This window comes from Microtus pennsylvanicus, chromosome 11 (genome assembly GCF_037038515.1).
Source record: "Microtus pennsylvanicus isolate mMicPen1 chromosome 11, mMicPen1.hap1, whole genome shotgun sequence".
In the NCBI taxonomy this organism is placed as follows: Eukaryota; Metazoa; Chordata; class Mammalia; order Rodentia; family Cricetidae; genus Microtus; species Microtus pennsylvanicus.
In genome coordinates, this window is record NC_134589.1 from 100579964 (window position 1) to 100605567 (window position 25604).

Consider the following 25604-nt stretch of genomic DNA (forward strand, 5'->3'; position numbering starts at 1 on the left):
CCCTCCTTTCCAGGCTCATTGCAGTCATTTCTGGTTCCCCCACAGCTGCTTGAGGGCCAGGGGCAAGGAAGAAACTCTGGAGACCTGAGATCACTTCTTTTCTCTTCCCCCTTCCCCCCTTTCTTGTCTCATTTCCTTTCCCTCTGGCCTGTTGTTTCCCCTTCATTGTCTTCTTCCCTCCCTAGCTTGCTCTGCCTGGTCTTCCATTATCCCCTCTTCTGATACCTTGGCCTCCTTCCCCCACTCTCTGCTGCTCCCTCCCACCCTTAGACCTTGACACAGAGAACTCCTAACTCTTAAAGTACCCCGGGCAGAGAAACCTAACCGGTCATTTGGTAGAATGGCTTCTTGGTGTGTTCCCCTCTCCCGGTATGACTTCAGGCTTTCTCAGCAGAGCTCTTTCATGGGGAGGACTTAGGGAAAGCTTGCAGGCCCTTATTTCTCCTTGCAGCCTGGACTGCATATGAACGTTGCAGCACACATTGTGCTTCCTTGCGAGTGTTGCTTTAAATTGCTGGCTTGCCCTGTGGTGGGGCTATTTCCTTGTGATTACCTAGTTGCTCCTGTTAGTACTCACTGCGACTTGTCCTCGTGCAGATTTTAGTCTGTTTGTTTGTTTGGTGGGGCCTTCATTTTGAGACAGAAGTCCCTTCCAGCGTTATTGTGGACCACTGCTGTAAACACACCCAGCCTTCTCAGACTGACCCAGACAGGAAAGCAAATGAGTCTCAAGCTACAGCACACAGGAGATGGTGTTTGTCAGCTAGGGTTTTGTTGCTATAGAAAGTTGTTTTGAGAGTAGAGTGGGAAGGGGAAATTGTTCTGTTTGAGTGTGGTTTTGGACAGTCAGGGTGTGACACCTGCATAACCTCTGTCCTCCATGTTTCTAGGGCTTCCTGCTGCGCTTGCTATCACGGCTATTCCTGAGCTTTGGGGCCTCCTGTGCAATCAGCTCAGAAGTCTTCCCTGCTCGGGGACAGTACTTTAAAAACCTGCCTAACCTGTCTGTTGTCTCCCTCACTAGACTGGAGTTTGAGCTGGGGACAGGGAGAGTGAGAGGCCAGGGAGAGATGCTGCTCGCAGGTCTGTGGCTGCAGGACAGCACTCCTATCCAAGCAGTGTGGACCTGGACCTGCAGTGTGGGAGCTGCAGCTTACTGCAAACAATGTATGTTCTTTAAGTTCATTGTCCTGTGTTTGGCTCTTTGGAGAGGCTTCCTTAGTGTGGTGGCTTGAAAGAAAATGGGAGTGGCACTATTAGGAAGTGTGACTTTGTTACAATGGGTGTGGCCTTGCTGGAGGAAGTGTGTCACTGTGGAGGCAGGCTTTGAGGTCTCATATATGCACAAGCCACACCCACTGTCTCAGCTCACTTCCTGTTGTTTTTGGATCAAGATGTAGGATTCTCAGCTCCAGTACCATGTCTACCTACACACCACCATGTCCCATTATGATGTTAATAGACTAAACCTCTGAAACTATCAGCCACCATCTTAAATGTTTTCCTTTATAAGAGTTGTCATGGTCATGGTGTCTCCTCACAGCAATAGAAACCCTGAGCAAGACACTTGGGGAGCTGTGTAGAAGGAACAGCGGGCTGCAGTCCCGCCCGGCTTCTGCATGGTTAGCTTTACACCCAAAATAACAACACACAAATTGTATTCTTTTAAGCACTGCCTGGCCCATTAGCTCTAGCCTCTTCTTGGCTAACTCTTACATCTTGATTAACCCCTAATTATACATTACATTTTTAAATGAACTACACAATCACAATACCTTAATCAAGATCAGAAATCCATATACATATAACAAAATTGACCTTAAAATCCATACCAATGCAAATTATTCATATCTATATCAGAGCTGGAATTTGGAATTAGGATTGATGATGGGAAGAAGAAATGCTTTCAAATGATAATCAGAGTTTACCCAGTGGGGAAGATCTGGGTGGCAGGGTAATTTCTAAGGATTCAGTGTCATCAAGACTTTTCTGTCTGTGGAGCTGCTGAGGACTGTCAGTTGGCCCACTGCACAGCCATGCTCTAGTAGATCTTGATGGGCAACTGCAGGCCAATGTCCCTCTCAGCAGATGCCCCAGGATAAAAGACTCCTGTCCCCTGGATGACACTGACTCATTGTGGGTGTGGTGTCCTCTGTAGCCACAGCTCCGTGGGAGAAGAGGGAGTTCTTTCTGGGCTCTCAGTAGCTGGCAGAGTCGAGACCAGAGAGTGAAGACTTGCTCCCATGCTAGCGTGGTAAGTGCAATAGGATGGTACCCACAGCTCTCAGCCTGCGCTCAGGTGGCCCAGCTACTGTCGGCCGGCACAGCCCCTAAGTTTAGGTTTCCTGACTTTTCTGTGACTCTAGACTGAGTCGTATGTGGGCTGGGCCTGCAGCCTCCCAGGATATTGCTTGTGCAGATGGCCAGTGTTCAGGTTCAGCTATGTGCCAGCTGTTTTCCACCGACTCCAGTGCCCAACACAGGCTAGCTTGTTGCACCTTTGCTAGATTGGTAGCTGGATGAGGTGTTGTAACAAGACCCAAGTCTCTACTGAAGCCAGACCCTGGACTATGCTTCTCCCATTCTTGTATGCCTGATGAACCGCCTCCATCAGAGTTCTCCCTTTAGGCTTTTTATCAAGTTCTTCAACTCCCAGATTCCCATCTGTTCTTGCTGGTGCCCACTGTTTTCACTGATGCTTTAGACTTCGTTGAGTGCTTGTCACAGGACCTGCCCTGACTGGAATGGATTTCTTGTCCTGAGTATTTTCCTATCTAGTGTTACCAAAGTTTAGTTTCCATGGAGCCCAACAACAGGGAGGCCCACATATCAGCTGCCATGACCAGACTTTCCAAGATCATCTTTGCATACTCAGCACCTTGGATGTGTGGGCATGAGAATTGAGGCTAAGCAGGGGCTTTTAGGCATGTCGAAGATAAAGTTAGGGAAACTCCTTCTGTTCCTTAGGCATGTATTGGGTCCTGGGGACACACACTGAGCATCCTAAATGTGGACTCACAGTGTTGTCCTCTTTAATGCTAGGTCATCTAAGGGTTGTTGGGAGCATCTAGCATAGTACCTGAGGGCCTTCTGCATGGATGGAGATAACCCAGCAAGTAGAGCTGCTCCACACTGAGATGTAGCTGTTGTTGGGTCACTCTCCATAAACATACCATAAAAGTCTTAGAAATATCTTTTCCTGGGGCTGGGGAGATGCTCAGTTGGTAATGAGAATATTGGTGATAGGGGTGTTAAAGATCTGAGTTCCATCCTCAGAACCCATATAAAAATGCTGGTGTGTAGTGTGTTCCAGCACTGGGGAGGTGGAGACAGATACAGCCTTGGGGCTTGCTGGACAACCAGCCTAGCCAGCTTGAGGAGAGGAGTTATAGGCCTGTGGGAGACTCTGCATGGGAGGGGAGATGGAACCACAGCTGAGGTATTGGTTGTCCTCTGTCCTACACACACACACACACACACACACACACACACACACACAACCTTCCTCTCCAGTCAAGAATTAAGAACCAGGGCTGCCCTAGCTTCAGTCCAGATAAATCTGCATTATGATTCATGTACCTGCCTGTACGGGCTAAACTGAGCTGCATCCTGAAGTTCACCAAACAGGTGCCATCATGCTGACACTGCTCATCTGCAGGTGCTGCTCAGCCCAGTGCTGATCCTGAAGTCGCAGGAGGCAGTGTGTAGCAACTGTCTGGAGGCAGCCTGTGGCAGTTTAGATGTCAGCTCCTAGGGTTTGTGTTTATGTGATGACTGCTTCCCTGAGGCCTATGGCACAGGGGTAATTATTATTTTATTTCTGGGTTTGAAGCAATAGACGCATGTGGTGGTAAATAAAATGCCTTCTGGCCCGGGGGAGCTTCTCTGTGATCCATCTTTGGACCTTGAATTGGGCCAGCCTCGGAAGGCCTTCACATCATGTTCATCTCTGAGCCATTGCATATACCATGAGGCCTGGGGGATTTTTTTTATTTTTTATTTTTGGAGCTGGGCTTTAAGAAGTCTTGGTTTCCTAATGAAGCAGAGAAGGTGGAGCTGTTGCTCCGAGCTTTGCATCTCTGTCTCACCCTCTCCCAGATACAAAAAAGCATTTCAAGCCTAACCTTGAGAGGTTATCTCCTTATGCTGCCAGCAACCTCCCCCCGGGAGACTGTGAATCACAAGCTCCGTGCCAGGCCTCCCAGTAGTGTGCGGATGTCAGACTGTTTCACTGTCTAGAACTAGGAGAGGCAGTTTGGTTTGGCAGCCGCGTGGAAGCTGTGTTCCAGGGCAGAGAGACAAGGCTGTGGAAGTTGCATCCTGTGGTTATTGGAGTCCCAAAGGACAGTATGATGGTTACAGCCCAGGACTGGTGGAGGAGATGGGCACAAGGGATCTCAGCTCTAGGATCTGAGTGCTGGTGGCCCATCCAATGGGGCAAGTGCAGATCAGGGAAGGTGTGGGCAGAAACAGACTTTGAATACCTCAATTAGAAGAAGCCAAAGGTAAAGCAGGCATGTGAGTTAGCAAAAGGAAGTCACCTGGTAGGAAGGTGACAAAATTGTGTCACCAAATCCACCTCCTCTATACCCATTTTTGCAGTAATCTATTTATGAAGGAAGGACAGGGGAAATGTGAATAAGGCCAGTGCTGTTTATTAAGCCTTTCATATATACAAGTCCTGTTCTTCACCGTCACTCCATGAGAGCAAGTTGATTAGGTGTATTTGCCAGATCCCACAGCAGTGAGTTGAACTGAGGATATGGGTGTCGCTGCCCTTCTAATTCTATGCACTCTAGGAGAAGAACTCTGCCTCTTTCTGTGTGTTTGTGTGTGGTGGTATGGGAAGTTCACATGTGTACAGGTGTGTCTTCATAATGTCATGTGCATGTGGAGGTAAGAAGATAACCTTACGGTTACTCCTGAAGAACCTTCTTCTACTTTGTGTGTGTGTGTTTGGGACAAGGTCTGTCATTGACCTGGAACATCACCAAGCTGCCCAGTAAACTTGGGTCTGCCAGTCTGCCAGTCTACCTCCCATCTCACCACTGCTTGAACTGTAGTTGTACACTGCCATGCCTGACTTTTTGTGTGGGTTATGGAGATCCAAACTCAGGTTCTCCCACTTGGAAGGAGAGCACTTTACCAACCATCTCTCCAGCCTGCCACTTCCTTCTGAACTAAGCTCCCAAACAAAGGAAAAGGAATATGATAATGATGATGTTGATGATGGCATTAATGCTTTATGATGGTTGGTAGTGATAATGATGGTTAGCGATGGTGATAATGCTTGGGGTTGATGACTGTTGATGATGGTGGTCATAGTTGATGATGGTGATGGTTGATGATTGATGATGGTTGATGGTGATGATCATGTTGATGATGGTTGATGATAGTAATTGATGATTATAATGGTTCATGATGGCTAATAATGAATGATCATGGTGGTGATGGTTGACAGTGGTGATGGTTGATGATTGATGATGGTTGATGGTGATGATGATGATGGTTGATGATACTAGGATGATAATGATGACAATGACGGTAGTTGCAACTGTGGCATTTTCTAGGTGCTTTCATTTGCCAAATATTATGCCAAGTCATCTTTGTACTTCATTTACTTGAATCCCAAGAAGATTGAGAAGAAAGTCTTCATTTGTTTTTATTTTTGTTATGTTTGTGTGATGTGTGTGTAAGAGGATGTATGCTGGGACACACCTGTGGAAGCCAAATAACAGCTGGATAATTTCTGTCCTTCACTACCACGGGTCCTAGGGTTCTAACTCCAGTCATCGGACTTGAGGAATGAGCACTTTTAATCATTGGGTCATCTTGCCAGCTCTAATTAGAAAATTCTGATCAAAGCTTCAGAAGTGGAAGGAGGCCACACACCCAGACCTTGTTAAAGAAACTGTATCATGAAAAGTTCAGGAAGCTTCACTGTTGCAAGGAAATTCTGAATACATGGCAGCTGTTTCTCTAGGGTCTGGCAGAGCCTAGGGTACTAACAATCCCATTTAGTTTGCAGACTTCTTTTAGAATCTTTGTGTTTATTCTCTCTTTGACTCTCTTCTAGTCTTTCTTCTCAGTTTGAAAAGTTGCCCTCGTCACCCCCACCTGAAGTCACCTCCTGTCTTCCGGCTTTCTATAGTGCATTCTTGTTTTGTGCTCTTTATAGTGATTGTCACTTTCTGACCTGTTTGATTTGCTTATGTGATTGATAACTGTTAGTGTCCCTGACTGCTCTGTAAGCACTGGTTTTCCCCCTTAGGGCCTTGACGGGTTCATGTAAACAAATATTTACTAAATGAATGGATGGGCAGACATGTACAGGTGAAACTTGGGCTGCATGAGTCCACATTGCAGCTTAGCTGCATGATGGGAAAGATTCCATTTTGAAAAGATAACATTGTATTTCTAGGCAGCCAGCAGCCACATCTACTCTCCTGTTGCAATAGCGCCTTCCTTTAGCCGGTTTTCTTCAGATGCCAAGGGTGGAATGTGGGGTCATTTTGGTAGCCCTGGGCTGTGAGATCTCTCAGGATCAGTTTCCTACTCTGTTTTGCGCAAGACTTTGGTTCTTGTTGCAGATGTTTCTCTTATTCTCTTCAAGTGCATATTTTCAAAGAAATTGAATTTGATAATTTAATTAAATAAAAAAGTTTTATCTCTTGAATGTGGTGATAGCACAAAGATGACAGTGTTCTGATGTAGGAAGGGGGGGGGTTCCCCAGGCATCTAGAATCTTAGTAAGCAGTCTCCTGGGGTGGGCCCATAGAGTCAAGTGCCTGCACACATGACTAGCAACATCTAAATATCTTGATTGACATTACAAAGCAGGAATTGTTTAAGAACCTAGTGGCTGTATTAAAGATTAAATGTACAGGGAAACTTGTAGATTACTGCAAGAAGGTGTTTGGAAGAGATTTAAGTTGTTCATGAACCAGACTTTGTGTTTGGGAGGAGGTCCCACCTTTGGGCCATGTTACAGACACCATGCTAAAGGTTGCACTGCAGCAAGAAGGAGAAAGGTAGACTAAGTTCTTGTTACTAAAGAATGAGATTTAGTGAAGGGAAAACTGAATCAACCACATAATAAAGCAAAAGAGCAATCGTGACAAGCATATCTGTAAAAGAATAGATGCATGAGTGGTCCATTCATCCAGAGGAGCACTAGGCAGCATGGGATTGAAGGTCTGTATCTACGGACGAATCTCCTGGACAGTACTGACAGAAAGCAGCCAGAGATAAAGATCAAACAAGACCAAATCCACTCAGGTGCTTGCATCTGTCAAGAACCCAGTTTCTCAGGACTATGACCCCCTATGGAGAGGTCTCAGAGCTGAGTCTTGGAGTCATGAGAAACTTGGCAACAGGAAAGTATTTTTGCACATCATAATGACTGAAAATTAATTCAGAACCAAACATGTAATGAGTCCAGTGTATTTCTGGCAGCACTGCCTGTTGCATGCAAAACCTCCTGTGTCTTGGCTTTGAACATAGAGTATGCGTGTTTGCACTGTGTGTATCATTATCCCACACACTAATTGTTGTATAGAACACGTTCTCAGGTTTAAGACTGTCTTATGCTCTGAAGGACAATGCTTTTGTGGCACGTGGAAGGTTTGCTGCACTCACAGAAGCATAAGGACTTTATCCAGAAAGACAGAAGGACCCTCCCGAAGTCCTCAGGAAGTATCAATTCTATCTTTGAATTGTGCTGTATTAGGAAGTTTAACTTGATTATTATAATATCTAAATACTTGGCCACCTGAAGAATGTTGAAGACATTCTAGGTCTCGCTCCGCTGACCATTCAGCCAGGAGTTCATGCTTTATATAAGCACAGACAGCACAACCTTCTCATTAGCATGCAAGTTTGAGTTCATCTTTCACAAATGGGAAAATTTCATGTATACTGAAGAATAAATGTTTTAAAATAGGTTTTTAAATTATTTCTTGCAGTAGATGTTTAATTTATAAGCCTGTGCTATGCACCTTTATTTTTGGGGCCATGTAGAAAGTTCTTGGACAAACAGGTGCTGCAGATAGAGAGCCTGAGAGCCCCCTCCCCCCCAAGCTACACTGTCTCTGCAGCTAGTGCAGCAGGCTGCTGAGGCTCAGGGAAGGGGTCAAGGCCTCAGGGCTAGTCTTTGGCACAAACTAGAGACCTATTGCAATTTTCTAGTTGTTTCTCATTTTAATTCTTGAGTAATCCATTCCTTTGGACTGGGTTCTGCTGTCATAACAAGCAACCCCCAGATCCTCCCAGCTTATAGTACTTTTGTTATGTGTCTGTTTCCTATTCTGGCTCTACCTTCGAGGGTCACCTATGTGTGTCACAGGATCACTCTGCCAACATTTTAGAGCAAAGGGGAAGTCCTCAGCTAGGGCATGCTGCTGTCATGGTGAAGTGGGAAGAGACATTGGCAAGCTGTGCTTTGGCATTGGAAGCCTCTGCTCAGATACCACCCTTGATAGAACTCAGCAGGGTTGTGATAATGAGCCAGAACGCCTGACCCTCACTAAGGGAGGGGTCTGCAGAAGAGGATCCGAGCCACCCATGAAATCCAATCTAATCCGTCTCAACAAGTAATACTCACTCTAGAAACATCACAGAGACGAGAGTTGTAGATCTCACACACTAGCTTGCAAAGTTATTTATTATAGATGCCCAAACAGAAAAAAATCAGCTGGAGAATTTATAGTCTACTCCTGTTTTTTCAAAAGTTAACAAAATGTGTATAGAAACATAGGTAATTAAATGTGAAAATCTGGCTATCTGCATAGCTCAGGTGAAAGGAGACTCAGTTTGTCTTCTCAAGGCGGCCAGCTGTTACCACACAGGACTTCATCTGCCCAGGTCAATCATTTAAATAACAGCCTGGGTTTGAATGTTAAAACCTTTCTTTTAACATTAGAAACCAAACAGGCTTTAAAATGCTGTATGATATTTAAGTTTACAACCAATGATAACCATCAGATTTCCTCTGGTGAGATTTTGTGTGTGTGTAGGAGCTCCCCCACTTTTTTATTTAAACTCAACTGTATTTTTTTTACTTTATCCTCAAAGCAGTTACTTTTTTTGCTTCTATAATAATAAAGAATTTATGTTATCATGTTATATCATAATTATTACTTTATATTATAATACATTATATTTTATAACAATACATTAGATATTATAAGTATTATTTTCTAAATAATAATAAAAAGAACAAAATAATAAGAAGCTCAGAATGATCCCAGCACTAAGGCTGACACTCACACAGGAGGATGGACATGAACTCAAGGCCAATCTGAGCTACACAGTAAATTTCAGACCAGCATGGGTGAAAGAATGAGACTTTGTCTCAAACTCAATTAACTAATTTGGTAGCTTTAATTAATTATTTTTTTAAAAAGTTGACTAAAAGCAATCTATAGATTCAATGCAATGCTCATCAAAATCCCAACACAATTCCTCACTGACCTTGAAAAGAACAATAATCAACTTTAAATGGAAACAAACAAACAAACAAACAAAACCTAGGATGGCCAAAACAATTCTGTACAATAAAGGAACTTTCAGAGGCATCACCATCCCTGACATCAAGCTCTATTACAGAGCTACCTTAATGAAAACAGCTTGGTACTGGCACAGAGATGAGAGCAAGGAAATCATGATTGAGAGAGCCATTATAGGGTTAGCAAGAACTACCTGGCTCTAGAGAAATTCCCAGGAATCCACAAGGATGACCCCAGTTAAGACCCTAAGCAATAGAGGAGAGGGGCTGCGATCTTGACTTGCCCTGTAGTCAGACTGATGACTATCTTAAATATCACCATGGAACATTCATCTAGAAACTGATGCAAACAGAGGCATAGACCCACAATGGGAGCACTGAACTGAGCTCCCAAAGTCCAGCTGAAGAGGGGGAACCATGAGACCATGATGGGGACACCCACTGAAACAGTCTACCCGAGCTAATGGGAGCCACCAGCTCCAGCTGGACTGGGAAAGAACAAGCATAGGTGCAAACTGGTCCCTCTGAATGTTGTTGACAGTTGAATGGTTGGGGCAGACTTGGTGGTCACCGGCAGTGGCACCAAGATTTATTCCTACTGCTTGTATTTGCTTTTTGGGAACCTATTCTCTTTGGATGATACCTTACTCAGTCTATATATATATATATATAGATAGATAGATAGATAGATAGATAGATAGATAGATAGATAGATAGATAGTAGGGAGGGCCTTGGACCTTCTCCCAAAGCAATGTGCCTTACCCTCTCTGAGGATTGGATAGGGTTGGGGTGGGAGGGTATGTGGAGGGAATGGGAGGAGGGGAGAGAGTGGAAACTTGGATTGGTATGTATAATGAAAAAGATAGTTTGTTTTCTTTAAAGAAATAAAAATTAAAAAAAAAGTTGAGAATACCTTTGCTGCAAGAGTTCTCTGATCATGGTGGTAAATTAAGCAGGAAGCTCGACCTTGGCAAAGCTTGACTTGTCGTATCTGCTCCATTACGAATGGAAATGCAAGGACTAGTCCTTTCCCACAATCAGGAAAGGCAGACCCATTAACAGTGAAGGAAGGTGAGGAGGTCCTCAAAGGCTTGCTGATTTTCAAACATCAAGAGAATCCACTCTGGCTTCTAACATACAGCCCCATGTGTCCTCCTGAAAGTGACCTCATGGCTGGGGAGGCCCTGGAAGAAGCCAGAAAGTCTGAGGGCAAGTCCCATGGCAGTGGCTCAGTCAATCAGGCATGTGGCAACATGTCAGCTCTAGTCCTGCTGTTAACCACGTTGCGGATCCTGCAGCAGCTCCCCGCCAAGTGGGTCTTCTGCTTGTTGAGATGCGGGCATGCATGTGGGTAGGGTGTGAATGTGAGTGGAGCAGTGGGCCTCAGATTTAATACGCCCTGTTGAATATTCAGGTTTTTTTCCTCTTTCTCCCACAAGGCTAGCTTGCTTTCTCATCAGCCATCACGCAAATGTGATTCCTAGACATTTGTAGCATTACCACTTCACCAAACGAATAATCAAAACAAAGTTTTCAGCTGCAAATAAGTTTAATATAAAATGAAATTATTCACCTAAAAAAATCAATGGAGACAATTTGGACATTTGACAGTCTTGGATTAACTTTAATCAGTCCACAGCAGTGTCTGTCCCTAGCGTAGAAATCAGCTAGGGTGCAGCCATTCCTACAACAGGATATTTCTAAAAGAGAAGAAAGGAAAGGAAAGGAGGGGAGGCGAGGTGAGGCAACATTAAAAATGTAAAAGCTAGTGCATGCTTGTCATATAGGAGCTGGAAGAGAAAGGAAACAACTCAGCTCCCCACGAAGGCACAGCTGCAATGAGTATCTACCACAGTTTGCCCTGTAGTTTCCTCCTTACATGGTTTTCCCTCATTTGTGAAAATCTGCACCCTCCTCAACCTAGAAATCGTCCCATCGCTCTGCGCCTCATGTCCAGGCACCATTTCCAGTTATGTGTAAGGCACTGGAGTGATGAAATAGAACTAATTGTTCACTTCATTTAGCATGCAGTTTTCCTTAATTACTGTCATGAACATTTCTGGGAGCCATAATGACTTTCATGCCTGCTTTTTTTTTTCCTTATAAATAGATTTGTGGTTAGGGGACTTGGCCACCATGTGATATTTTAGAAAGTGCAAAGAGTTCTGGAGAAGAAAACCACAAATTTCAATCCTGTCACAATTGGTAATTTATTTTAAAAATTATTGCACTTATTTATTCCTGTGTGAGTAGTGTGCACCATGGTATGTATATGGAGGTCAAAGGAATGTGAGTTGGTTCACTCTTTCCACTGTGTGGGTCCTAGAGCTTGAACTCGGATCCTCAGATTTGGCAGCAAACACCTTTACATATTGAGTTGTGCTTTAGTTTTTTCTTTTGCACAATTGGAACAATGTCACTTACCTTTCAGGGTCACTTTGACATGTGGAATAATAGCTGTGGGCCTGGTGCAAAGACCCTTGCCTATCACAGCACCCAGGAGCCTGAGGCAGGGACTCTGTAAATTCACAACCAGCTTGGACTGAATAGCAATTCTAGGCCAACCAGCTACCTAGTGAGCTATGTCTTAAGAAAACAAAATAATGCGAATGATTATAACAGCAATAGTGGCTGTAGTTCTGGGAGGCACATCAGCTAGCATGCATCAGCTGGTATTAGCTGCCATTAGGAACACAGGGACTGAGCTGTAGTGGCCCTGGAATCAGATATACCTGATCTGGAATCAGTCACTTCCGAATTTACATCTCAGTTTTTCCAAGTAGGTAATTTTCTCTCTGAAAGGTTAACACTTCTGAGCCATAGTTTGTTTCTGTGGAATGGGGCAAAATGTTCATGGAGGATTATGGTTATGAGACTTGAAGAAATTAACAAAATGATGCCATATGGCATTCAATTAGCTGTACACTTGTCTGTGTTCCATACTTACTGATGTAGCCACTACTATTGTGACCACTGTTAACTATCACTTCATGTGTGAGTGTATGCACATGTGTGTACAGACACACATTTTCATATGTAAGCATGTCGTTCTCTAACCTTGTATTTTGAGACAACGTCTCTTCCTGAACCCAGAGCTCACTCTTGCCTGATGAGACTGGCTTGTCAGTGAGCCCTGGGGATTCCCATGTCTCCCCTCTCAGTGCTAGACAGAGATGCATCACACACCCCTCTTTCACATGACTGCTGGAAGACAGAACTGAGGTCCTCACGCTCACTCAGCAGGCGCTTTACTGACTGGCCACACTCAGTCGCACAGAGGAGAGGGTGCCTCGCCTTTGCAGAGAAGTGAAGTGATTTGGGGAGGCTCTGGAGGAAGTGGTTCATGTCCTGTCTGTAATGCTGAGTTGAGACCAGCCAGGTACAGATGTCAGGATGCAGTGGGGTCCTGACCAGAGAAGAGGGAGGAACTAGAGCAATGGAGGAACTGGAGGAGTGGCCAGGACCAGAATGTGGGTGTCGAGGCTATGTGGCCAAGAACAGCACCTAGCTCCCTAAGCCCTGGAGCCTATAAGAAAGAGGGTGGTGTATTATTAGATTGCTGTTTCCTCGGGGGATGGAACTTGTATTGTTTAATGACAAAGATATTGATCCACAAGGTGAGAATGATGACCCAAGCTCTGTGATATAGTGAAAAAAAATATAACTTTGATAGAACCCATAAAATAGTGAAATAGACTCATTCCTCCAAAAAGAAAAAGAAAGCTTGACCTTTTGTAAAAAGCTTCCAGAAAGTGGGTTTGTTCGTGTTATTTAAAGGGTAAGTTTTCTCCCCTGAACTGAGCCAAGCTAAGAAATGGCCAACCAAAACCTCTGCTTCCTCACTGTTAGGTGCTGCTGTCATCAATATCTTGCTGTTGCCCCAAACCTTGGGTGGTACTACACGGCCAGACAATGCTAGTGGCATAGAGATATTCTTGGGCTTCTTTCGGGAAGGTTCCTTCCTTCCATCTACCCATCCCATTTTCCAACCAACCACTGAGCCTGCTAACTTGTGTGTAGAAGTCCTTTGAGCCCGGTATATGTTGATATGGCTGGGCAGGTAAGACTCCTGCTCCCAGGAATGTGGATGTGCCAAAGCCAGATAAAAAAGTGATTGTCTGACATGGCGAAGCTATTCAGCACTCACTGCTGGAAAGGAAGTGGTGTAGGATGGGGTAGGAGGGGGCACAACATTGTGGAAAAGGCTGCTTTAGGTGAGATGGTCAGGGAAACCTCTCTTCACTTGTTAGGGAAAGAATGAGTCATAGAACTGGGTGAGTGAGTCTTCACCATCCCCAGGTCTGCAAGAGTGGTGTTAGTCTGTGCATCCACATCTTCTAAGAGTTGCCCATATCTTCTGAGCGGCTGAGAGCTGGTGATGCTTGGAGTAGTTGCCATCACCATACACACCCATTGTGAAAGGGAGTGCACACCAGGCCTGTAACAGTGCAGGTCCAGCCCTTAGCTCAGGTGAGGTTGCGGGTGATAACCTGAAGAAATTGCTTAGGTAGCTGAAAGGGCAATCAGGAAGGAGGGGTGGGCAGGGCCTCTGTTTAGAGGGAACATCACTATGTGGTATGGCCAGCAGCCAACCTCTTACTGTTACAGTCAAGTCCAAGACCAGCTTAGTCTAATTCCTCACTTGGTAATGACGGGATGCTGGCTAGTTTAATGAAGGTTGCATGGGGTGGAGGTGGGCTGAGAGGTAAGGGGAAGGCTGGCAGCTCACACAGCTGAGAATACCATGGAAATTCACAGAAGGGCAGGGAGGATGTGGCCTGCCTGTCACCATTCCTAGGTTTTTCTTCTCATGTTTCTCATGGGATCTGTATTTCCCTGTGGAGAAAGGCTGTGGGCAGAACAGTAAGTACTTCCTAGTGCTTTTGACTGTGTTGCCTAGGCAGAGATGGGTTATGGACTCCTTTTGTTTGCACTGAGCTATCCTGTGACGTGGTAGTGAGGCGCCCCCAGCCTCAGAGGGTAGGTAGGTAGAGGTGGAATGGGTGAGATGTCCTAAGTGTTGGTCAGCTTTCCATCCTATAGCAGGATAACTGGAAACAGCCAGTGTCTGGAAGAAACGTTATTAGAGCTCATGGTTTTGGAGGTTTCACTACATGGTTAGTTGAAAAAAGTTTAGGGCAGTGGTTTTCAACTTTCCTAACGCTGCTACTCTTAATTACAGTTCCTCATGGTGTGGTGATTCCCACCATAAAATTGTTTCATTGCTCCTTCATAACTGTAATTTTCTACTGTTATGAATAGTAGTATAAACATCTGATATGCAGGTAGTCTTAGGCAACCCTGTGAAATGGGTTGTTGGGCCTCCAAAGAGGTTGACCTATAGGTTGAGAAGCACTGGTCTAGGCCCCATCTCCCTTTAGAGGGCATGCCTGGTTGGCCTTAAACATCCCTGTTGACTATATATCTTCAGAACTTCACCACCTCACAGTAGAGACCAAGCCTTTAATATCTGGGGCTTTGGGGACGTTCCACACCTGAGCTACAGCACATAAACCCCTCTGTGTTCTTCTGGGAAGTAATTTCTTACAGTACCTGCTGGGCTGACAGCAGAATTCTGCTCCCAGGATGAGCAGTGTGAACTGCTCTGTTCTCAGGGTGAGCAGTATTGCTTCCTTTTGGTTAGTTGCAGCTCTGCAAACTTTTTAAATGAAAAAAAAAAAGGAAGAAAAAGGAGGGGCTGGAGGGATGATGCAAGGGTTAGAACACTGGCTGCTATTGCAAAGGATCCAGGTTCAGGGCCCATCATCCACCTAGTGACACAATCATCTCCAGGACCCCTCCCTCTTCATACTGCTTAGTTCCCATGCTCTGCACCACTTGGCCAGAGAAGTTCCAGGTGGTACTGATTTCATGCACTTTGACATGCTAGAGAGCAAGAGTTTGGGCTTTGAACTCAAATCCTTTGATCTCCAGCCAGTCCTACCAATTTCTGGATGATCTTACATAGACTTTTTGCCCTTTCTGAGCTTCAGTTTCCTTTTCCAAATGGAGGCAATAATGGAAATAAGTTCAGAAGAGAATGGGGGTTGCTGTCCAGATCCTGTAGCATAGCAAACATTAGGTGGCTGGTTTTGTTTCTCTGTTTGATTAAGTAGAGAGACCCAGGCTTTGGAAAGAGCCCTGTACCCCGAGAACTTCAGAGCATGGTGTCTAGTGACCTGGAATTAGGAGTGTTCTAGGCCTAGGGCCTGTGAAACATGCCAAGCGATGACCCTATCCCAATAGGACCTTCTTACTATGCCCCCAATGCCTGATCCTCTTAAAATAGCCCATGGGAGCAGTCGGTGCTTTCTTGGCTGCTTGCGTCCGATACCATGGCTTTGCTGACCAGCACCAATACAGAAGGGCCAGGTAAACTCCCCCCGCTGCAGTGCACTGTGGGGCCTGTGCATCTGTGCTGCAGTGTGCAATGGCACCTTCATGACTGTTTATTGGCTGAAGAGAATTTGGATGTCTCTCTCCCCCATTTGGCGGTCAGTGCAGGTAGTACCTAGAAGGACCCAGCTGGTACTCTCCAAGGTATAGAATAAAAGCTCTTGGCAGGATCACACTTCGACCAGGCACCTGTTCCTTAAAATCCCAAACTGTTGTCTTTCTCCTTTAGAAAATGACCCCACTTGTTAAATGGGCAGCAAAGAGACAGTCCAGCATTAAATTGGGCAAGCATTCTAGACTCCAGTCCTTCCTGCAGTACCTTTGAGAGCTTCCTGGAACAGGGTTTATATTCAGCGACCCCAGAGATGTGGCAGAGGGACCTTGCCATTTCTCTAGCCACCTCTTCCTTACCAGCACTGTCGACCTCTTCAGGAGCATGTTGGTTCAGAACCCAGCATAGAATCATGCATGTTTCTCCCTTGACTGACCAAGTATTTCTCCATTTTGGAGGAGCAGGGTCTGGGCAGTCAGGTTTTTGAGTCCCTGTGGCACTGGCTGGAATGGTGGTCTTAGGGCCTCTGCAGTTGTCCACTCCATCTCGCCCCTCTGCCCCCTGGGCCTGGGGAAAGTTGGGCTAATGGCCTACTGCACCTGCTGGTCGCTGGGGTTGGCTTAGGATCAACCTTGCTCATGAGGTGGGAGATGTGAGGAGGTAGGGGTAGGGTGCTCAGCTGGAGTTCCTCTTGTGACTCAGCTGACCTTCCAGAGGAGCTAAACTGTCCTGTTGGCACTGCCCCAGTGTGTTGCCATACTGTGCTGGGAGCTGCATTGACACAGGCTTTCATGGAGAGGCAGTGGGTTAAAGAGCTCACAGACAGCGTTTCTATTCTAGGAGAAAGAAAGAAACAAACAGAGGAACACAGTGCCATTTTTAGTCCAAGGAGACGGTAGCAGCTTGGTGAGAGTGTGATGCGTGACATTTCCGTGTGCAAGGTGTGCTGCTGCCTGGTGGAGTGGGGTGTGAACACCTGGCTGCTTTTCTTGCCAGATGCCATTTTAGGAAGTCGTCACTGTTGCTCAGACAGACCTTCTTCTTGACTGCTCATACGACAAGCTAGGCTCAGGACTCAAAGTAGCTCTGCAGCTTCTCTGAGCCTTATTTTTCCTTGGAAGGACTGTAGACAGTCCTCAACCACTGACCTGCTAGGATGTGGTCATCCCTATGCACTGTCTCTGGCCTTGCTTTCTCTGTCTTTGAATTTGAGGGATAGGACAGGACATATCAGTGGTCCAACTCAGGCCTGACACCTGAGTATATTAAAGGTCAGCCTTGAGGGTCTGGGGTGTCATGAGTCTAGCCTAGAATGCAGGTGGGCAGTTAAGTTCAGAAAGACTGTGTGTATGCTAGAAATGGCAGCACATGCCTTTAATCCCAGCATTTGGGAGGCAGAGGCAGGCAGAGCTCTGTGAGTTTGAGACCAGACTGGTCTACATAGTGAGTTCCAGGCCAGAAATACAAAACAAGACATTGTTGCAAACAAAACAAAAGTCCAACAAACAAGCAAGACCATGTGTTTATTGAAATCCTATTTCACTTCAACTTAACCAAAACATGAATTTTTCCCTCCTTCTCTTACTGTGTTTCTTTTCTACTCTCTCTCCTTTGCATGTCTGCCTCCACTCACTCACACACTCATACGTTTATTCTCTTTTACCTCATCAGAGTGCCCATAGGGTGCCACATCTGTGCTCAGTGCCAGGAGGGAGCAGATGGGGCTGAGTTCCTGTACTCTTCTCCCTGTCTGGTGGGTGCTCAGGCCATTGAGGCAGGGCATTGTCAGTATATGGAGGGAAACCCTGGGACCGTGGGGTGCACAGCAGCTCCTGCCCCGTCTCTGGAGGGAAGACAGTCTCCAGCCACATATCTGAACTAATACACAAAGGAAGCCAGAGGCAGGGGAGGCTGGCAGTCAGTATGCAGGCATAGCATTTTTGGTCAGCTGATCAGTCCTTTTACTCATGTGACCCTGGTGCCACCATCCATAACCCCAAACCAAAGCACCATTTTTCCTACCCTCCTTCCCTGGTGCGAACAAGCCCGAAGCACACTTGTTGCCAGTACTTACACATCTGGGCACACCTGTGGCTCAAGGTCCTGCCTGGCACACCCACACTGGGCTTTTTGCTCAGAGTCCTTGAGGCCAGTCCACCCACCCACTGTCAGGTTCAGCCCTGTCTGTGTGTGTTCCTCATGCGTTGGTGGGAGCAGCTGCAGGGCCTGAGACTGAAGACAGTTGTCTGACCCTCCCTGATGCAGTTGAGAGGAGCCCGGGAGCATGTCCCCCACACTTCCCTGCAGACCTTTGCATCCTACCACCTCCTCAGTGTGCTCGCCTGATTTAAGCTGACTAGATATCTTCACTCTCTACTTTGTGTTCTTCTTTGTTGGCTCCTATCCTTTCCTCCTTCCATGCTGGTCTCTGCTCCCTTCCTATAGACCCCCTCACTCTGGCAGGCCTCATCTTCATGGTTTGATGGGTTGAGGAATGAATGAAAAATGAAAGGGAGATGGGGAGGAAGGGGGAATTACACACAAGAAGGAATTTGCCTGGTGAATCTAAGTGAAGCCATTTTGCCCGATGAAAAGTGGCCTTAGTATGTGTCTCCTGCAGCCCCTTAGCCTCTATGTTTATATATAAGCCTCCGTGTGCTATATGGAAATAAACCCCTCAAGCTTGGAGAACTGTCCAAGAATGCCTGATGCTTCCATTATAAAGCTAAGGATTGGAACCTGGAGGGGTGAGTATATGGGGAGTGGGCTGTCTACTAGCAATATAGACAGTCAGACTCCACACTCCCCCATCACACCCTGCCAGCTCTGACTCCTGAGCATGCAGCTGAAGGTGGCTTCTCTTTGAAATTATATACCTTGGTTTGTTTGTTCCTTTGTGTTCATTGGTTCCTTTCGAGGTGCTGAGGATGGAACTCAGGAAACTACATGCTAGGCAAGCACCCTTCTCACCCTCAGCTGCACCCAGTCTTTTCTCTTTCCCTTTATTCTGAGACAAGGAAACACCTTTCAGCACCTGCACTTCACCTCTTGAATGCATAGCGAGTCAGTAATTGTTGCTTCTCGTCAGGTGGCATATTTAACGTATTAACCTCCTTTAATTGAATAGGTAATTGAGGATTGATGCAGCTCTTTAAGAGTGTTGTTACGTGCTCACCGAGCAGAGACGAGAGTCAAAGAAGAGTACCAAGAGCATCTCTCACATCCATGCCAGTGGAACTGCTCCAGTTTAGAACAGTCAGCTGTGGAGGGGACACATTTCTGGTTTCCTTGGGGTGTAGGGGACTTTTGTGGGGTGGGGAGGGGGGCTCCTGGAGACATTCTCCCAATTCCCCTTTCTGGAAGTTGTGCTTTGTAAAGTTAAAGCCCAGGACCCAGAAATAAAAGTCAGAATGTTGTGGCCAGTAGACATGGAAGAAAAAGAAAGCATAAAGTCAAACTGTTCCTGCAGTCAGCACCACAGAAACCAAAACACATCTACATATACAGTACACCCTGGAGTCCATGTGTGCTTTGTCCCATCAGTGACAGTACGCCAATGGCCAGGGTGTGTGCTGAGTGCACACCTAAGGAACACAGCATTCCCACCCTGGCCTTGGTAGGAGCTGCCCAAGTCATGGGACTTCAGGTCATAACACGATGGATGCCCTATGTATGAGAACCAGGTGACGTTGCCATAGAAGCCAGGGGAAGCATGACTTCTCAGAGGTTGTCTACCCAAGAATGTGCTGGAGTGGACCACAGTGCTGTGGGCTTCCTTCAGGTCCACTCAGAATGCCTGAGATAAGTATTAGGTCAAACCATATAAAAGCTCTGCTATGCATAGGGCAAAATCAGCCACATGCGGCAATTGTAGGTGTCCTGCCTCTCCCTAAGGGGCAGTCAGTATTTTTGTTCTCTTGTTTTCTATCATGAGTGGGCCTGCAGTGCTTGCTCATCCATTGTGTGCAGGTGTGCACTTATCTATCTTGAGCATAGTATGTTCTCTGACTCCCTGAGTTCAGTGACAAGCCAGAGGATGTTTGATCACCAGACAGGTGATCATGGTCGCCATACATACTAATGTGAACTCTCAGGCTGGCAGTATGCCACCCTGTTCTCTATACTTGGCTCTGTGATTGTGTTAGAATTTAGACATTTATTCCACCTGGATTCTCCCCCTCCTGCTCCCTGCTCCAAATCGCCCTTAAGTCCCAGCCTGTCCCCATGGCTTTGTTTGTTCCCATGTCATAAAGGGGCTTTGACATGGACACGTTCAGGGTCAGAGTGTGGTCTTGGGCCATTTACAGGCCTTACCTACTTGCTGGTGGTTTAAGTGCAGACCAGCTATGTCCCTGTCTGTGCCTTGTGGTGAGGATCAAGTAATAACCCAGAGACCCTTAGAGCAAGCCCTGGTTGAACTAGGCTGTCAACATGAAAGAGATATTGTATATTTTACCTGCTTTATTCCATGGGGCCTGTGGATTCCTGTGCTCTTTCTTTTAACAGAGTACGGTTTAATGAACACTAGAAACCATTACTAGTTCCTCAAATAAAACTCTTGACTTCCAAAACATTGGGGTGATTGAGTCTGGCTACAGAGGCATGAGTGTGATCTGTGGGTGCATCTCCACCTGCAGAGGTGTGAGTGTGATCTGTGGGTGCATCTCCACCTTGCTTTCTCCTGTCAATTGACACAGCACACATTAGCAGGGACATAGTTCATTGAATTCTAAAACAATAAGATACACAGTTTGCTGGAATCTAGCAGGGAACCCTAAAGATGGAACCAGAACATCACAGACTGATTCTCACCTGTTCTTAAACCTCCATTTTTTAAGTATGAAAATGAAAGTTGAGAGAAACCATTTGACAAAGTTGGGATTTCACAATTGGGCGGAAGTGGTGTTCACCGGCAGTCGGCTTATCTGGCTCAGAAAGTAAATCGATTTCTTCTTGTTAGGGCAAGAGGCCAGTGGCCCAGGACTCTAATTGGATGTGTTTTGAAAACTCCCTGTCTGAGCTGAGGTGCAGCTCGATAGTAAGACATTCAGGTCATTCTCCATTTTCCCAGGTGATTCCATGAGGTTGCGTTTGTGATGTAATACTTTAAGGGTGCTTAATTTTATTCAACAAAAGCTAAAACAACAGCCCCACCTGAGAAAGCCTGCTGTCCCCTCCCCCTCTTGGCCCTGTCAGAGGACCCCCAATCACTGGCACACTTGTCAGGAGGGCATAGGGAAGGGATGTAGATTCAAGACTCAAGGTTACTACATTAGTTAATTTTCTCGTTGCTATGACAAAATACTTCACAAAAGCAACTTAAGAGACGCTTATTTTGGCTACAGTTTAGGGGGCAGGTATAATGGCAGGAGTGTCAGGCAGCTGGTCACTTTGCATGTAGCCTTCTGGAAACAGAGATGAAAATTTGTACTCAGCTTGCTTCTTGTTTTCTGCAGTCTTGGACCCCAACCCATGGCACACTGTCACTGTTTTTTTTTTTTTTTTTTTTTTTTTTTAGTTTTTCCGAGACAGGGTTTCTCTGTAGCCTTGGAGCCTGTCCTGGCACTAGCTCTTGTAGACCAGGCTGGCCTTGAACTCACAGAGATCCACCTGCCTCTGCCTCCTGAGTGCTGGGATTAAAGGCGTGCGCCACCACCGCCCGGCCACTGGTTTTAAGGTGGATCTTCCCATGGGATGTTGCCACCTGTATTTAAGGTGCATCTCCCAGCATGAGTTAACTTAGTCAATAAAATCCCTCACAGTCAGTCTGATAGATTTGTTTCCTGGGTGATTCTAGATCCCGTCAAGCTGACGGTATTAACTCTCATGGTACGTAAGAGAAAACCTCCCCAAATCAAGTGAGAGTGGCTGAAGCCACCCTCATGGAAGCACCCTGGGCACAGTGGACACAAGGTAGCAACAGCGATGCTGCCATTAGCCCAAGTTATAGGGAGATGGAGGTTCGGAGATGTTACCCAGGACCACCTAGCTCACACACTCCTGTGCATGTGCACCTCCATTCAGAGCTTCTGGCTCTTTTGTAGCCTTTCCCTTGTCCCCAGCCCCAACCTACTACCCTCATTTCACTCCTAAGTAGGGCCTCCTCATGGCCACAGTGGAGAGGGGAATTGTTGGGGTTCAGTGATGGCCCATTCATTCCTCCAATCCATCCTTTGGTGGTCTAGGTGTGGTTGTATCCTGATCAGTGGTATTTGCTGCTGAGGATGTCCTACGTCATAGCCTTTGAGCCGTGGAAGGCCATCACAAAATGATTTGTATTGTTGTATCTGGTGGATGCTCACAACCAATCTGGTTTTGCTGGCTGCCTCCTGCCTTTCTTTAAATCAGGGCATAGTGTCTCTCTGTGTACAGCCACGTGATCTTTCTGGGTTTGCTTCTACAAAGGGCCAGTCCCCAGGTACTGAGCAGGTCATGAAGAGCCCCTCTTTTGCCACCCCATGAAATGGTTGAAAAACTTAAGTGAGATACAGCATCATGTAGGTACTTCTTGGGTAAATGACGGAATTTCTCCGAGACTTCATTGACTCTCAGCCAGGGATGATTTTGCATCCAAGGAGATGTCTGAAGACAGTTTTGATTGTAGCAGTGGGTATCAGTGCTCCCAGGACCCAGTGAGTCCAAAGGAGGATATTGTAAATGTCCACAATACACAGGACATCCGCACCATGAGGAATTCCCCGGTCTGAAACATCAACAATGTGGGAGTGTCTCCAGAAAGAAGGACGGGTGCTGGTGCTGCGGGCTGATCTGTATTTAGAAAAGGCAGTGGCCACAGGGAGATCCCTCCAGTGGTGGCAGTGAAGGGCTCCCCAGAGCATCTCACACTTTGCCTGGGCGGCAGGCTGGAGTGTCTGGTCAGGCTTTGAGGTGCCAACTGCCTCACTTCCCTGTCCCACAGGGGCACTGAAGTGAGAGGAGAGGCACCTTCCCTGGGGACTGGCTCCTCTGTCTCTCCTCAGTATAGCTGTGCATGCCCCAGGGCAGTAGTGAGGGTTTGGTCAGTGTGGTTAAGGTAGGCACTGCCACCCTGCTCACAGGCCTGTCCTCCAAAGTGGAGTTTTTAAATAAAATACTGTCTTAGTCTAACATGGGCAACCATTTTTTTTGTTTCTGTGGTCATTTGTGAATAAGAACGCTGCCTTGACCTTGGAGGTGTCTTCATTTTGGCAAGTTTCTACCTTCCTAAGACCCGGGGGACCTAGACACAGAAGAGATACTTAGAAGTAAAGCCCAGATCACATGACCAAGGGGTAGTGTGTGCTCCCCCCATTCAGGTGCAGACCCCAGGGCATAAACAGAATTCTACAGATGATCTGACCCCAGAAAGCCTCTAACACAGTATGCTTACACCAGAGCCCTGCACTCCTTTGTCCCCCAGGCGCCCTTGCTTTCTGATGGAACTAGGAGAGGAAGTGAGAGAGCTGATGACATTCCTCTGGACCAGGACCCCTCTGCCTTCTGGAAGACCTGGTCCATTGCTAACTTAGCCATTCCTTTCCTATACCAAGGTATCCAGCTTGTGGGGACCCTCTGTCTCACTGGGGCCCGTAGCCAGCTCACAGGCTAGAGCCGATTCTTCACAGTGGCTGGTGAGGCTTTAGTCTACATCTGAAATTGTCTTTTCAATTTTTTTCTTGTTATGTGTGTGTTTGTGTCTAAGGACAACCTTGGGTGTTGGTCCTTGCCTTCTACTTTGTTTGAAACAGGGTCCACTGTGTGAGACGAGCAAGTGTCTGGGGATTATCCGGTAGCCACCTCCCATCTCCCTGTGGAAGTGCTTGGTCTATTAAAGACTATGCATACCTGGGTTTTATGAGCCTTCTGGGGATTTGAACTCATGTCCTCAACTTGTGCAGCAAATGCTTGTACTCACCGAATCGTCGTTTCATCAGCTTAATATCCATAATTTACTAAAGCACACACTGCTCTTGGCCTTGTGGGCTGGGCTTTCAGACTCAGGCCTGCCCTAGTCAAGGCCAGTGCCCTTCCTACTTATCTCATGTCCAGTGGACACCAGCATCAGCTGTGGCTGTGACTTACCTCTAGGTGGCAATGGCTGCCTGCTCTATAGGTTCCCAGACTATCCCAGAAGGAACCACTGTAGTCAGAACTCTTGAATTATTCCCTTTGTAGATTTGGATGCTGATTACATCCTTTCCTCCCCTTGTCTCCAATGATAACTTTCTAACCTCTGATCTTCACCCTGTGAGTGGCAGGTGACCTCATCCAATGATATTTAAGCTCTGTAAAGTCTGTGCAAAGGACTAGGGAGAGTCCCACAAGCTGTCTTCCCCGGCGGACACCATCAGCATGGGCAGGCATGGCTTGTTGGGTAGGTACCAGCTGCAGGAGATGAGTCACAGCCATGCCTAGCTCCTCTCCTTTAGTTGCTTGGAATCATAGGCATTGAGGTAGGGCATTTGAAGATTTCTGAAGCTACAGATAGCTATTAAATGCATGACATTTTGCTGTCAGAGTTGGCTTGCTAGACTTTAGTTTATTCATCTGCAAATGGGGATAGCAATTGTCCCTCGGCTTTTGTGTCAGTGTGTGTATATGTGTGCAGGTGTGTGTCCACTTTTGGAAGTCATAACACAGTGAGTCCATTCTTGTAGTAATATGGGGCGGCGGCAGGGCTGCGTCCCCAAACACCCCAGCCACCTGCCCTGCCCGGCTAGCTTATGCCCCGAAATAATTACACGGACACTGTATTCTTTTAAACACTGCTCTGGCCCATTTCTAATCATCTGTGTAGCGCCCCTAGGTGCGCTTACCGGGAAGATTCTAGCCTAAGTCCATCCTGGGTCGGAGCTGGGGCATGGTGTGCGTCTTCCCTGGAGCAGGTAGCATGGCGTCTCTCTCTGAGGTGTCTGCTCCAGAGAGGGGAGCTGTGGAGTCTGACCTCACTTCCTCTTCCTCCCGGCATTCTGTTCTGTTTACTCCACCCACCTAAGGGTGGGCCTATCCAATGGGCCTAGCAGTTTCTTTATTGCTTAACCAAGGAAATCAACAGATTGATATATGACACTCCCCCATCACTTCCCCTTTTTCTGTTTAAACAAAAAAGAAAGGCTTTAACTTTAACATAGTAAAATTACATATAACAAAACAGTTATCAAGTAAAAGTTACATCAGAAACATTTATACATATAACAAAATTGACCTTAAATCTCTATAAATAAAGCAAAATCTATACTAATGCAAATTATTCATATCTATATCATATCCCCCTTTAAATGTAAAAGAACGTTTATAAACCATATTTGGGAACATGGGCGCAGTTTTTTCTCTCCAAACTGCTTCCTGCTGAATGGGGGCGTCGTTAATCAGATTATTTAGGGTGTAACCTGTGTGCCAGGTTTCATCTCAGTTGGCAGTTGAGCGAAGCAATTTTCTGAAGATGTTCACAGCAACCCTTCAGGAGGACGTGGTCCATCATACCAAATCGGAATAGAAGAAATCCATAGAGTCTCATCCCAGCCACCTGCCCTGCCCGGCTAGCTTATGCCCCGAAATAATTACACGGACACTGTATTCTTTTAAACACTGCTCTGGCCCATTTCTAATCATCTGTGTAGCGCCCCTAGGTGCGCTTACCGGGAAGATTCTAGCCTAAGTCCATCCTGGGT

The 25604-nt window shown here is 46.3% G+C and overlaps 1 protein-coding gene across 2 annotated transcripts in view; it reads left to right on the forward strand.

Annotated features, from left to right (window-relative positions):
- The window catches only part of Snx29 (sorting nexin 29), a 420267-nt gene that overhangs the window by 338231 nt on the left and 56432 nt on the right, over positions 1-25604 (forward strand). The gene's annotated exons all lie outside the window — the stretch shown is intronic.